This window comes from Benincasa hispida, chromosome 10 (assembly GCF_009727055.1).
Source record: "Benincasa hispida cultivar B227 chromosome 10, ASM972705v1, whole genome shotgun sequence".
Taxonomy (NCBI): Eukaryota; Viridiplantae; Streptophyta; class Magnoliopsida; order Cucurbitales; family Cucurbitaceae; genus Benincasa; species Benincasa hispida.
In genome coordinates this window covers 15,810,277-15,827,648 of record NC_052358.1, presented here as the reverse complement: position 1 = coordinate 15,827,648, position 17,372 = coordinate 15,810,277, and positions in this window count along the sequence as shown.

Below are 17,372 nucleotides of genomic sequence, written 5' to 3'. Positions count from 1 at the left end.
GTTTAACCGATGCGATCAACAGCAATCGTGTATTCCATCATCTAACCGATGTGATCAACAGCGATCGCGTACCCTATCGACTGTACGATGCGATCAACACTTGATCGTCTTCTTCCTTAAAGAATCGCAATGCTTACTCCGATCTTCTTCACAAACGACTCAAAACTCAAATAGACTTTGAATACAGACTCAATAACGATTATTAATGCCCAAAAACGCAGGGGCCTTTACAAACAACCACAAATGTAAAAGAATTTAAAAAAAACCGAGGCAAACATCCACGAAAACATCCATAAATCTGCACATCCACAATAATTTAACGATTAAACAGTGTAGAAATGCACCCACCAAGAACGTATTTACAATTCTTTTGCAACAATGAATTAGAATATCAGAAAACTGAGTGCTCTAATACCAATTGAAGGAACTCTTATTCAAGAGTACCTACGAGCAGAAGCGGATCTTTCCAATTCATTGGGACAGAATTTTCGCATATACATTCAAACATACTGCTAAAGGGATCAAGAAATCATACAAATGAAGATTTCTCGAGTCTGAAGCCCAACCATCTACCTCAAACAGTCACCACTCGAACAGAAGGAATCGGAGAAGACACCACCACTTAGAGCCCTCAGTATTCTTAGTAGGGGCGAGCATGGTAGGCCGATAAACCGATACGACCGACCGAAATAGGGTCGGCCGATCGAAAATCCAACAAAAATCGGACGGGTCGGTTTGGAAGGGAACCGCCGATTATAGGTATCGGTCGGACACCCAACGGGTCGGGTCTCAACCCGACCCAATCGATTTTTGAAAAAAAAAATATAATTATTATTTAATATATAACGAAATTCCTTCACCCTCGTCGTGTGCCTAGGGTTTCTTTTTTAGTTTTTTGTCCGCTTCACTCTTCAGCGCTTCCTTTACACTCGCCATTCGAATCACAAGCCAGGCACGCCGTCCACGACTCCACAGGTCTTCCTTCACGCTTTCGTTCTTCTTCGTTGCTCCGGACCACTCGTCTTCTTCCTTGCTTTTCGTCCACAGGTCCGCAACGCATTCGCAACCTTCTTTCTTGCTCGTTTCAATACACACTGTTTTCAAAACAGTGTTTTGTGTTAGCTTTTGCAATGAATACAAAATTTTATCTTAATTTAATTTCACTAAGCTTCGTCTCTTTGTATTTCCCTCTCATTTCTTGTGCCTTTTTAAGAAAAAAAATATACATGCATTTTGTTACTCCACAGGTCCACAGGTCCGCAATTTTCAATTCTCTTCCTTGCTTCTCTTCTTCCTTCCTTGCTCGTTTTCGATTTTCAGCCCGTGGTCCGTTTTCGATTTGCAACTGCAGGTCCGTTTTCATTATTGATTTGCAATACATTATGTAATGTATTTTAGTTTTATAGAGATTGAACTAAGAATTGGAAGATTTACCTAATAAATATGAAAATGATGATAATATATATATATCATTGATGTTGTGAATTGTGTGATACTGAAATCCTTTGAATTTTTGTGAATTGTGTGATACTGACGAGTGACAACGTTTGTCATGTTGTGGTTCAGCTACATGGCTTCTACAGATATAGAGTTTGATGGAACTACAACTGATGCATCAAAAAATGAATGAGATGCAGAAGGAACGGATACCAATACAAATATCATTGATGTTGATTCAGCAAATGAGACATCAAACGTTCCAAATCCATCGAAAATAAGGAAGGTGGTGAAAAGATCCATGATTTAGGATCATTTTGATAAGCTAAAAGGTGATCCTAATGACCCTCATGCTCAATGTAAGTACTGTGGAGTTATCTATGCATGTCATTCCAAACGTAATGGTACTGGGACTATAAAGAATCATTTAGAAAATTGTAAAAAATACCCTTACCAGAAAAAGAGAGATCCAACCCAAATGACATTATCTTTCAAAACTAAAGCCAAAGATAATGTTGGGGATAATACGTCACAACTTGTATGTGAGTCATATAGTTTAGAGAGTTGTCGGGAAGCGTTGGTGGAAATGGTAATTGTTGATGAATTGCCATTCAAGTTTGTGGAGGGTAAAAGATTTAAGAAATTTTTCGATAGATTAACATGTGCAAATCAACCTAGATTTTTTGTTCCGTCTCGGTTTACTGTGGCTAGAGATGTGCTTAAGTTGTATGTTAATGAGAAAAAGTGTTTAAATGACGTGTTTGTGAATAGAAAGTATAGAGTTTCTCTCACTATGGATTGTTAGACATCGGGACAAAATATAAATTACATGGTCCTAACTGCCCATTTCATAGATTCTGATTGAAGATTACATAAAAGAATACTTAGTTTTGTCCAATTGAGAATCATAAAGGCGATACTATTGGTAAAACCATCGAAAAAAATTTGAAGGATTGGGGCATTGAAAGGTAAACGTATGATAACCCTTCACATATGCTTGTAATTACAGACATTCACCATTCGTTAACTGCCAGGCATTCCACTAAAGACCGCCAGTTGAAATCTTCTTGTCATAGATATATTTCCATGTCCATTGGATATAACCAATCATCAGAATGATGACCCTTCACATATGCTCGTAATTACAGCAGGCCAATTTACCATTTTGCCCTTATAATTACATATTCCTCCTTAAGTACCACTGATCCCTCTAATAAACAATACAACATAGTCCTACTATGTGTGAACACCTCTCGGGCCATGAGAAGGTGTGTTGCGCCATATCGTTCAAGCCCTGAAATCAGCCCTTAAAGGAGCTATCTATCTACTTGCCCCTGCCTCAGGGAAGCAGTGAATTCCAACTTGTATAGCTGAGTTCCTAGCTCCAAAGATGTTTACAAACGACTGGACACGAGACTTTAGGGCACAAACCTCAACATAATACACCCTTATACTATAACTTTTATAATATAAAGATGATGCATGAATATGCTTAACGCATGCATAAATATAACTCTTGTATTTCATGATGCATGCACACGCTTTCGTGTAATTTCATCATGCCAAAAACTATATTATAACACTTATAATATATGATGCATGAATAACTGCATAACCTAAGGTGGGTTTTAAATCTATATGTCATACACTATGGCATATAAACCAACATACATCTCATGTATATTAAATAAAAATTGATGAACCGGGATAATTAGCCTCAACTCCTAAAAAAAAAAAACAAAGCTAACTATTACAAAGCACAATGAGTCTACGGTTCAAACAGGCAAACCATATCTTGAAACGTCCGAACGAAGAAACGCGTCTCCTTGATCGTGTACCAAATCCTTGTGATCACCTACACAATAGAGTAAACTCTTTACTCAATCGTTTATCAACGTTGTGTGAGCATAAACGATTGTTTAGCAACGATCATGTACCTTTGACTATGCGATGAAGCATGAAGGCACGCGATCATGCAGCGTGTAACATGCAACACAAGCCTTAAACGATCAACTAAATGACAATGATGCGGTGAAGCATGATCGTCCAAACGATCGCTGAGCAAGCGTCAAGGTATCGTATACCGCGTGATCGTGTAGTCAATGACTATGCGATGAGGCATGCTAAGCTACACGATCATTTAGTGCGCACATCTTTTTATTAAACGATGAGTGTTAAATCTCTATGCGATCGTTTACCTCCAGCGTCCACGGGATCGAGCAACCAACGCTACATGATAAAGTAAACGCTTTACCCCATCGCGTAGCATTAGCTAAATGATCATTTAGTAAATACTACACGATCACGTAGAACTTTTCTACACGATCGTTTAACCAAATCTCAATGATCGTTTACCTTAGGCTACACAATACGAACAACCTTTGATCTTCTTCCTCGATGAGAACCGCATCTCCATGCTTTAAAACTTCATCACGAACGACTCAACAACTTTAAACACTTTGAATTACAAACTCGATTACTTATTAATTATGCCCAAAAAATGCAAGGACCCTTACAAATTAACACTTTGTAATCATAAAGAAAGCTTTACACAGAGGCAACCATCCCATAAACATTCATCAGCACATCCACAAATGCAGCTAACTCTTAAACGCAATGCAGAAAACTGTAAAAGAAGTTCAAAACAAAAATGGTATTTGGAATATCATAACAATCTGGCTCTGATACCAATTGAAGGAAATCAAACACGAGGATTTCCATGAGCAGCAGAAGGGATCGTTCTAAATTCCATTCGAATTGAACACAAAACAATCACAGTCTAAACGAAAACTGACAGGTCATGCACACCTAGAAATTACAACATGCTAAACAATGATACAAGGGATAGAGGATGCATACCTTTGAAGAACCATTCTTCAAGAATCCCTCGATCAGTCTACAAAGCATCCATAACACATGAATGCAATGACCAGAAATACCAACAACACGAACACAACGAACAGCTCCTCGAACCCAATTGAGTCTCACTCGATTCACGAACTGAGTGAGGACGCCACCACAATGGTTACCTTGGTATTCTCAATGTGAGAATCCAGGAGTTGTGGCCTCTGTATGATATTGGCTTGAGGAAGAGATTGGAGGTCTACGATCGAACAAGTGGGAGATAAAACACCGTCTATCGTATATACGATGTGCTCGATCGCTTAGTAAACGGCAGCCTATCGTATAGACTTAGCCACTCGATCTTGTAGCAATGATCAGCTGAATGACTATCGTATAATCAATTCTATACGATCGTTTAGTCTCTCAACAACTATCGCTTAGTGAAACTTTTTCACTTGATAGCTTATTTCCATGAGAACTTTTCGAATGAAGTAACTTCTAAATTTAGGAAAATAATTTTTCTTTTATCTCACGATTACCATAAACTTCCAATAACCTCCCACTTAATCGGTTATTAGAAGAAATGAATTAATTATCATATCATTAATAAATTATAAACAAATATGATAACCAACTTATCATATTATATTTATAACCTATAGTTTAAATATTTCATCTCATGAAACATACAAACCATAGTTCTTTTTCTATTTTATGGTACTTTATGTAAATCATATTTACATTAATTCCTCTAAGTAATGTATCTCATACATCACACCAATTATATCACATATAATTGAATTTCCTCTTGTTAATTTAAACACTTCAAATAAACCCAAAATCTGATTCTCAACTTGAACCCATTGAGCTACCAAGGGGACCTTATGGACCTGTAGCTTAAAGTTCCAATGGTATGTGAATAACTGACTAAACTTTTTAGTTGCGGTATCCACTATCTGTTAACTGTCGGACACTCCACTAAAGATCAACAACTGCACTCTTCTCACTACTAATATATTTTTTTGTCCATATCAACCAATCAAAAGTGCGATAACCCTTCACAGATCACTCGTAAGTACAGTTGGGCCAATTTTCCGTTTTACCCTTGTAGTTACATCTAACTCCTTAAGTACCATTGACTTCTCTAATGAACAATAAGTCATAGTTCACTATGATTTGGTCCTCTCTTCCAAAAAGAGAATGTGGCCACTATGTTCAAGACCCGGAATCAGCCCTTAAGGGAGCAATCTATTTACTTACCCCTGCTTCGGGGAAGGAATGAATTTCGTCTTGTGTAACTGAGTTCCCAACTCCCCAATCAAATAAATCCCCATGTTGGGTTGGCAATCTGGCCACTCTCACTTATACTAATCAAAGGACCACCCTCATAGGCAGAAGTTCTCAAAACACTCAGGATTTTAAGATCATGTCACCTATGGTCGTTTAAATGAGATGTGAGTCTCAATTATCAATGATGTTATATAAAGAGACAAATCATCTCGTGGTCCGGTCTTATACAAACTCTTTGTATAGGACACCCCTGCTCACATGTCTCCACATGAATAGTCAGGATCAGACCATCTGTAGTAGTTCACAACACTTGTAAACCTCTACAAAGCGGACCATATCCATAGTGTCACCAGGATAAGGTATCTCTCCTTTATCCTTATACTACAAACTTTTTAGGTTATTACTTAAAGTATGATCCACTTGTATATCTCATATACATGCTTAAGTTTACATAAAATAACCACGGATCTTTGTTTATTAGATATGAGGAAATGCAAATAAAATAACTATTTTATTAATAACAACGTGTACAAAGTTTACAAATTACGAGACTCTGGGAGAATTAGAACACCAACCCCAACAGTTCAGAATATTGTTTAAAACTCTTCTCTCGATATTGCTGTTGCAGGAGCATATTTGAGACATGAAATGTAGAAATTGTCTTATCTAACATATCAACATCAATGATATTTTCTCCGCATAACAAAAATTTTGAACTGATTTTAATAATGCGGAATTGTAATCACTTACTGGTTTAAAATCCTGGAGCCTTAAATGCATCCATTCATAACGAGCTTTTAGAAGAATAACTGTCTTTTTATGATCATATCTCTCTTTCAAATTTTTTCACAAGACACGAAGATCTTTTATTATAAGACACTCAATTTTCAATCCCTCTTGAAGAAAATGACAAAGAAAAATCATAGCTTTTGCTTTGCCCTTATTGGATGTTGTATTTCCTTCTTCAATTGTTTCTCCAAGGTTCATAGCATCCAGGTGGATTTCGGCATCGAGCACTCGTGACAAATAATTATTGCCATTAATGTCAAGATTTGTAAATTATAATTTTGTAAGATTTGTCATGACAACATTATCACAAAACATTATATTTATATTAGAAATTTAATATGTACTAAATATACAAAATAAAATTTAATTTATTAATTATAATGAAGAGGGAAAGACGACATAACTTTAGGACCTACCTTTATCGAGGGAAATGAAAGAAGTTTGTGTTGATAACGTGTTGTAAAATTGGGGAGCACAACAGAACATAGATTGGAGAAAATATAATATAATAATAATATATAAAATAAATAAATAACAAAAGTAAAATTATGAAAATTTCTCCAAATTTCTCCATTGATTTTTCAATCTTTTTGGATTGCTCACCAATCTTCGTCATCCTACAAAATCCATAAAATGACCAATATTTATAAGAGAATTGGCAAGTAGGAGGTGGAATTAGTTGGACACTAAAGTTGTGTGTTCATAAGACGCATGACTACATGTTTAAAGAAACATGAGGTAGTAAGAGAATGTCATTTGGTCTTCTAGGCTGCCAAACTTTGTCACTAAGGGTCGTTTGGATTGAGATTTTCCCAATGCCTAGGAATTAAGAATGTCTGGGAATAAAATTACTGGGAATCAAGGATGACTATGTTTGGTTGTGCATGGGAAAACAATGTCTGGGAATAGTATGTGTGGGAATAGTATGTGGGAATTAAAAAACAATTGAGATTGTGAAAACAAGTCCAGGAGGGTTTATGCCCAAAGTGGACAATATCATACCATTGTGGAGATAGTTTGAGGGTCTTGTCCCTATCAAGCATTTGTTGAAATGCCTTTAATTTGTTTGTTGGTGCTCCGAACAACCAAGTACACCCCCTTTGCTTGTGGACGTAACTAACACACTGTTAGTGAACCACGTATATCTGTGTGTCGATCTTCTCTATCTCTACGTTCTTTTTTTTTGTGTGTGTTCTTTAATTGTCGATTTCGTAACAATACGATCACTTAAATTATCTACACGATCGCTGAGCTCCACTACACGATCATTTACAAAATACTATACGATCGCTGAGCTCCGCTACACAATCGCTGAGTAACAAAACGTTATACGATCGCCTACCAAATGCTATACGATCGCTTACCAAATGCTACACGATCGTTGAGCTCGGCTACACGATCGCTTAGATCTGCTACATGATCGCTGAGTAACAAAATGCTATATGATCGCCTACCCAATGCTATACGATTGCCTACCAAATGCTATACGACCGCTTACCAAATGCTACATGATCGTTGAGCTCGGCTATACAGTCGTTGAGCTTTGCTAGACGATCGTCGAGTAACAAAATGCTATACGATCGCCTACCCAATGCTATACGATCACATACCAGATGCTACGCGATCGCTTACCAAATGCTACACGATCGGAGAGTAACAAAATTCTATACGATCATCTACCCAATGTTATACNGATCACATACCAGATGCTACGCGATCGCTTACCAAATGCTACACGATCGGAGAGTAACAAAATTCTATACGATCATCTACCCAATGTTATACGATTGCCTACCAAATGCTATAAGATTGCTTACCAAATGTTACATGATCGCTTACCAAATGCTATACGATCGCTGAAAAACAAAATGCTATACGATCGCCTACCAAATGCTACACGATTTTACGGCTGGAAGGAAGGAAAATCGTGGTAGGAAGCGGAAGAAGAAATGAAAACCACACTTCTTAATGGGTATGCAATTCCTTCATTTGTGTGGATAAAAGATACCTAAGAATTACCTTTTCCAAGATAAATCAATAAATCCCACCAACCAAACATGGGCTTTGTAAATCTATTCCCATTCTCATTCTCTTTTCCCTCCAACCAAATGACTCCTAGTGGACATCTATTATTATTATAATATTTATAATAACTATCACTTTATTACCTTTTACTAAATTCGGGTTTAGTCCATAAAAGTTGTAGTGATGGAATGATGTAACGATGGTAGCATTTGTACATTAAACTTGGGGATCCACGTGGTGCAAAATCATTCGTTAATTGACCAGCAATCTCTTCACTCGTTGCAAATCCTATAATCATTATAAATAGATAGGATGGAAACTATATTTATATATATTTCTTCCTAAAAATGAAAAAAGAAAAATGGGTTTTCTTTTAGCTACCCGACAGGACAACCCACCCCTCACTTCCTTGTTTAACGCTCCTCCTTTTAAATTTGAATTTTATTATTATTATTATTTCAAGCAAAGCATATTATTTTTAATTCTTAAAAATATATTAAAATCTTAGGACAAATTGGAGTGAAGAATTAGTTATTATAGTCTTGGAATTATGTTTTTCATAAAGTTGTTTTCATTTAAATATTTTTTTATAAAACCTCCTTAAAATAAAAACACTCATGTGTTTAGTTACGTTTTTATAAAATTGTTTTATACACAATTGTTTAGTTTACTATATAGCCAAAAGATTTATATTAATATCAAATTATTGTAAAATAAGACAAACACTATGAACTAATAACTTCAAATTTGTACATAAAAATATTTTCATCTACCTAGTTTTTTTCTCTGGCTTTTTTACAGTATATGAAGGTCTCATTTGTCGTAAGAGTTAGTTGTTGGAAATGATCGGCGAAGTTGTTTACCATAAGTGGTTGCTAGGGTTGGGCATGCACAAGTGGTTGTCATAATTGGTCACTATAGCATGTCATCAAATGATTGTGATCAAGTGAGGTGACGTAGTAGCTAATGTTAGTTGTTGTTGGAGTTGGTTACTAATGGATGGAGTCACTAAAAACATTTGAAGGAGAGATAGTTGATTTTTTAACCATAGAAATGTAAATAATATTGCTATAGCAAAACAGTGAGTTAAAATAACTCTTACCCCCTATTATCTTAATACATGCTCTAAATATTCAATCCATCTCAAATTGGAAGCTCAAACAACCCCTTAAAGGTTAAAACAACATTTAGGTTCTTTCACTTCGGATTTTATTTGATTTTGTTTTGGTTAATGTACTTCTATCAGATTTTAGTCTTCATATTTTAAATAAATTTAAATTAGTATCTACAATTAGTTTCTCATTGATTTTTTTCAAACATTTTAGACTATACAAGCATCCTCTTTATAACACACGGTATCTTTTCTTACATGAAAATTATGATTGAACAAATATCAATATAGAAATCAACTTTGTAGAACTAAAATTAAAAAAATAATGAAAATATAGGTCCCATTTGATAACTTTTTTTTTTTTTTTTAAATTAAGTCTATAGACATTGCTTCCACCTCCAAATTTCTTCATCTGTTATTTACTTTTTACCCATGGTTTAAAGAACCAAACCAAAATTTGAAAATTAAAAAATAAAAATAGCTTTTAAAAATGTACTTTCGTTTTTTGAATTTGGCAAAAAATTCAACTATTATATCTAAGAAATATGTAAATCAGTATAAAAAATAGGAATGAAATATGCTTAATTTTTAAAAAATAAAATGCTTACTAAATAGAGTCATAGTAATTAAATTTAAGATTTATTAAAAGATGAATAATTAGAATTTTACATTGACCAAAATTATGCAAAACTCAAGCAAAATGCCTTAGTACGTTTGGCTCCTGATACTGCGAAGGGAGGTTAAAAATTAAAATATACGTTTTGGGCTCGTGCAATATTGGACCCATGGTGTTTGTGGGCCGGCCCATTAAATGATCTCCTTGCCAAAGTCACACCATATATTTTCAAAACACTTTAACAAAGACTATCCTATCACGCCAACTTCTATGAGTTTATTGATCATATGGCCTTCTATTAACAACAAAATCTTGAATAGATCAGCATGACTCAATATTTACAATTTTTTCAGCCAACGTCTGAGGTGTTATTGTAGAAAACTATAATACCGACTATTCTAAAAATTTCTTGTCGTATCTATCGTATGATTTAAATGTATAAATTAGACATCTCTAGACTTATTTTAAAAGATGTAAATTAATATATCAAAAGAAAAAATCAAAAAATATCCTAGACTTTCTTAAACTCTAGAGAATAATTTGAGAATTCATTTAGATAACGATAGCTCGTGAAAATATCTAGGAAATTTTAGAATCCAAGAAGGGCTTAGAAATAAAATAACCCATCTTTTTTCAATTTCGAAAAAAATGTGGCTATTCTATTGGTTTATGAATTCGAATATGAATTCTATCTTTATGAATAGGAAGATAGGAAAGAAATGCATATAGAAATGGAGATAAGAAATAATAAAAGTGTTTTTTTTTTTGTTCATGAGAAAAGAAGACTTGATAAATAAGGGATTATTACGTTTCCAAAGTTAGAAAGATTAAAAAAAAAATTAGAAAGAAGGAGGAAAAGTGAGTGAGTATCGAGAGAATGAAAAGGTCTTTTATCAAAAGTGGACATATATACTTCTATATAAGTGTATTTCTTCTAAGTGATTATCTCTCTTCTTTATGTACTTATTGGGGGACGAAGAAAGCAAACTTGGAGTTTGCTGATCAATTTGCAATGGATGGACTTCGATCAAGGAAAAATCTCAACCTATTCATATTATAGATATATTTCTTTTATGTTTTATTGTCGGTCCTAGATGATATAGAGTTGAGTAACACTATTTTTAAAGAAGAGTTTGAGCAATGTTAAAGTACAATTTATGAAATCATTCCATCATAGTTTAATTGATTTAAATATACGATCTCGATCAATAGATTTGAAGTTTGAATTCTCGCTTCGACATATTAAAAAAATTGACAAAAAAGAATGATAATCCATAAATTTATTAGACAACTTTAAAGTTTAGAAATTTATTAGACATTGAAAGTTTATAGGACTATTAGATACTTTTTGAAACTAAAGTTGAAATTTGACCAATTATTTATTAATTGCAAAGAAAATATTTAAAAATATACCACGAACAAATATTAACTACCAATTAAATAATTAGATATAGCATTTATTTTTTAATATGATCAATAAATACAAATTTTGTCAAAGTTCTTAGTTCACAAATCAAACACATCAAGAGTTATATATAATAGTCATAATCCAAGTTATAAATCTATAATAAATTAGTGAGTAAATTCGTTAATTATCATTTCAAAAATATTGATAGTTCAATCTCCATTTGTGAAAATATTATATTAGAAAAAAAAGAGACTATTTTTAAAATAAATAAATAAATAAAATCACAAATGTAGCCAAAATCTACTTGGATTTTTGCACTTGTGTTATTTGTAACTTACATATAAACAAAATGTTAAGTATATGTTTAAGTTATAATATTTGAGTTTTATATAAATCTAGTCTTGTTTGTTTATAGAGTTTCAATTTCTTTATTTCTATTAAAAGATTTTCAATTGCATGATTCCTGACTGAATGTTAAGGTTGACTAATAATAAGTTGATATGAAATGATATTTAGGAGTAGAAATAAATTAGACTACACTAAAGAATAAAGATCCAATTATTTTTCCAAAATTTTAAAATTTTGGAGTCAAATTTCAACCTTCACCTTATCCTAGCTCAATTCCTCTTATAAATTCAACTCAACCATGGCTCAATTGTTCCTCTGATAAACTCAATTCACCAATTATGATCGTGTCAAATAAGTTTCATTACCAATCAATTAAGAGTTTGTTTGAATTGATTAAAGAAAAAAAAAAGTTTTTTAAAAAAAGTATTTTTTATTTAAACTTTTTTATATAAAAATTATTTAAAATACACTATGTAAATATTTCAAAAACTTGAGTAGTTATCAAATACTTCATTTTTTAAAATTTAACACTTGAAAATTAAACCAAAATACACTCTAAATATTCAACTATAAGAGTTTTTAAAATATAGCTAACTAAATTGCAAAAATAGTCATAACCATTGAAACTAAATTGGAAAAGAAAAGTTCCAACAACCAGGAAAAAAAACATTTATTTAGCCCAAACGTCTATATAACTACCTGATTGATATACATCTCTCCTAAAATTTGTTGAAAAATGACATATCAGCTTCGATAACACTAAGTATTGAATAATACGTAAAATCCACTTATTTTTTTTTATACAACAAATGAAGAGGAATCAAATTTTCGAACTCGAACAAAGTAATACATATCAATTGATAAAACTACAAAAGTCTAATTAAATTAAACTTCTTTTAGGAAAAATTGCAAAAACAACCCTTAAAATATAGTAGTAAATATAAATACATCCTCAAAATTTCAATTATAAAATTGAGCCCTCAAATGTATAAAAATGTCAGAATTGGACTTCTAACCTTGCAATAGTTATAGAAATTGGACCCCAAATGATAAAAATAGAACACTCAAACTACTATAATTTCTATAGTTTCTAAGTAAGTATGACTTGTGAGCGTCCAATTTTAATATTTATATGATTTTGAGGGTGTAATTTTAACGATTGAAAGCTCGAGGGTAAAATTATAACAAACAACAACCCTATTTTAAGGATTATTTTCGCAATTTGTTAGTTTTTTAAAAGAAAAAAGTTAACGTGGTAATGCCAACTGCCAAGCCATGATTCGACACTGTCGTCGTGGGCTGGCAATGAAGAAGTGTTTCGTTGAAAAGGTCTACCGGACCCGAACGACCTGTCGTTTTCTCCTACTTTTCTAATAATATTCTCCTTTCAATTTCAACTCAGCATGCGAATTATATATAAATATATTGCCTAATGAAACCAAACGCAGCAAAAACCCCATATTACCCATTTCTCTCTTCCCAGTGACCAGCGACGTGGGGATTTATTAAATGTAAATATCAATTTTATGTTTAATAAATTTCTCAAAATGATTTTTTTAAAAAATAAAAAATAAAATAAAAGCTCAAAGATTAAACCTGTTAATTTTGAAAGTCCAGAAAACAAATTTGGAATTTTATCCATGGTATTTTACTTAAAACAACAACAATGATTAAATACTTATATCAAAACCTTTTTTGATGAACTTATATACAAAATTTACACATAATTACTTTATTCAAATGCACAATTAAAATTGTCATAATTAGATTAGCTCAATAATAATTCACATGACCTAAAAGAAAATTAACCAATTTATTTACAATAATAGCAAAATATCACTGTCTATCGTAGTCTATACTATCTATCATTAATAGATAATAATATTTTGTTATATTTGAAAATATTTTCAACGATTTTATCATTTAAAACAATTATCCAATATAGGACTATGGTTTAGTTTCAAATTATTTAAGGAATAGATCTGAAACCTAATTAGTTTTTTCTTGTATAAAGTTAATTATCTAGATTTGGGCTGATTACATTCATTTATAAGGGAATTCATAAACTATATTTTGATAATAACTACCAATTTTTGTGTATTTGTGCTCACTTAAAATTACATTGCAGATAATTTGTTCGGTTGGTAAAATTATATTGCAGATAATTTGTTCGGTTGGGTTTTCATAATTAATTTCTATCCCATAAAAATCAAATATACATAATAATAAATCTGCGTGAAATACATTTTCAATTTTCACGTGTTTAATTTAAAAAGTTAGTCATTTTAGGAAAAAAAAAATGGAGTATTCATCAATCAAAGATCTATTTTTAACGGTTTTTATCAAAATATTTTAAATAAAAATGGATTTTTTTTAAAAAATATTTTTTTCTTAAGTCAATTCAAACGGACCCTAGATATATAGGGATGAATTTGAAACTCAAATAATAGTTTTTTTCAATTGTCTTTTTTGAAGTAAACTCAAATAATAGTTTAGGGATAAAAAAATAATTATAAACTTTTATATATCTGTATATATAATTTTGTGGTCTCAAATTCAATTAATCGAGACATAATTTTTTGTTGTATAAAGTTAATTATTTAAATTTAAACTAAATTACATTCATTTACAAGTTGTATGTCAATTAAGTTATGTTCATTTTGATATTCATATCCTATCTTTTGTTAATAACTAGCAATTTTTCTATATATTTGTGTTCTTTCAATCGAAATTATAATGTAAATAACTTGTCGTATTAGATTTTTATATAGCAATTGACATAGTCTTTCTCTCTAAAATTTGAAGGTTCACTAAATAGAATAACAAAAATTTAAATGTATATGGATGAAATTGAAACTCAAATTATAGTTTAGGGATAAAAAAATCAATGTATAATTATGAACTTGTAAAATATATATATATATATAATTTTCTGTGGTCTTAAATTCAATGGAATTATTAGTAAACGGACAGCTCGTGGATTGAATATGAAATTCGAAACGTCGTCGTTTCAATGTCGACGCCCACGATCCACAGAAGCAGTGGCAGCCGAGCCAGCCCAGATGCGCTGGCTGCCCCAAGCGCAAAATCTCAACTCCCCTCCACTCACGACAAACAAAGATTCCGCCAGCCCCGCAGCACGTCGTCGTTTCCAATCTAATTTTTAATCTCCAACAACAACAATATAAATTAAATAAATGACACAACAACAATATAAATTAAATAAATGACAAAAATTAATATTTCCACTTTTTTTCTTTTAAGGAAGTTTGTCAGATTAAAATTAAATTCTCGTTTGATAACTTTTTAGACCTCCATTTAGCAACCATTTCGTTCTTTTTATTTTTTATTTATGAATTTTTTTTTTATTTACAATGATGTGCATATTTCTTGAGTACAATTGTTGAATCATTAGTCAAAATCAAAAAACAAAAACATGTTTTTAAAAGCTATTTATTTAAGTATTCAAAATTTGGCTTGATTTTTTCCAAGAATTGATAAAAAAATATATAACAAACGAATAAATTTAGAGGTGAAAGTAATGTTTGTAGATTTATTTTCAAAGACAACAAATAAAAAACCAAATGGTTACTAAATAAGGTCATAAATTTTTGTTTTTTTTTTTTTTTTAAAGTCAAACTTATAAACATATTTTTCATCTATTAGTTTTTATGACTTGTTGTCTACATTTTAGGAGTGTTTTCAATATCAAAACTAAAATTTGAAAACTAAAAAAAAAAAAATTAAATATTTTTAATTGGATAATAGCTCAAATGTTTATAAAATAAATATGAAGACAAAGAGTAAGAAATTGTGAGATAATAAGCACATTTTTCAAAAACAAAAAACGAAAATGAAATGGTTAGCAAATGAAATCTGACATCTTCCTTTTCTATTTGTTTTACTAAAAAAAAAGTATTTTATTTGACAAAAATTTGACTCCTTATAGTGTTTTTCGGGTCTCGAATTTTATTTGAGATTCTAAATAAATTATATTTTGACAAAAATAATCTTACTGGTTTGAGAAGAATAAAGTATTTTTAAAAAAAGATAAAATCTTAGAAATGTTTTATATAAGTTTACAAATTTTAATGTAATAATTGTGGGGTATGAAAATTTAAATTTCCAACCTAAAGAAAATAAGTTTTGTTGAGATATGGAAGTGTTTGTTTTAAATATGTTGTTAAACTTAGAAATTAACAATAAATTTCTAAATTTTAATTCTCGTGCCTTATAGATTTATTGCCTAAAAAAATATGTCACTAGTTATTGAAATTTTAATTTAACGACGCAATGTAAAAAATATCTCAATTTTTGTTAGTAGTTTTCATCATTCATATTAAAATATTTGGATTTTATACAAAGGTCAAAAATAAAATAGAAACTTGAATACATTTCCAACATTTATTGAAGAATGACTAAAAGAGAATGTTATTTTTAAAAATTCAACTACAATTATTATTATTATTTTTTACTGTTAAAAATAGAGAATAGTTAAGCTAGGTTCATGTTGATAATTTTCTACAAATTACATGACAATATATAAACTACTTTTATACATTTGTGAAGTATAAAAATGATCAAATTCATGTTTTAACCAATATTATATAGTACGTTCATAATTTCTAACTTTAAGTTCAAGAAAGACAGTACAAACTTTATGCACATTGAATTATATTTACGTGGGTTAATTCCATCAACTTACTCAACTGTACTTAAATTGGTTCGATTAGATATTTTTAAACTTAACAAATTTAGGGCAAATATCAATTTACACTATTAAACTATAGGGTTGTATCAACTAAAACTTTGAACCACTAATTGTATCAATTTAAATCCTGAAATTTTAGTAGTGTATCAATTTACACCTTCTTCAAAATTTCATTCGATCAATATCACGTGAAACTTATAATTTAAGTTAATCGAACTCCTGAATTTTTATAAGTCAATCAATTAGACCATTCATTATGACCACCTTTGAAAATCATCAATGCATTAATTCTCAAACATGCGTAAACTTATTCAAATGTCGATTTTACAAAATGGGCGACTAGAGTATGTATATAGATCATATTCAAATAAATTTTTGTATAAGAGCCTAAACTGATTCATTTATGAAAGTTTGTAAGTTCAATCAATACAATTAAAATTTTCACACGAGGTTTTTCCAAACGAAACCTAATGAAAGATATCAATTGATACAATTACAAAACTTCACGGTTTAAATTGATACAAACCCCTATATCGATAAATTTCCAAAAAATTATTAAAACATCATTTAAAAGCTTACTTAAAAAATGCTAAATTGTAAAAAATGCTTTTGAACTTTGTATTTCGTGTAAAAATTACACATGAACTTTGAAAAGTTTCAAAAATACCCTTAAACCTTGCAAAAAAAAAAAGTTCAATAATACCATTATTGTTAGTTATGGATGAAAAAAGTATTTTTTTTATACCCCTAAACTTTCAAAAGTTTAAAAAATACCCTTAACTTAGAAAAAGTT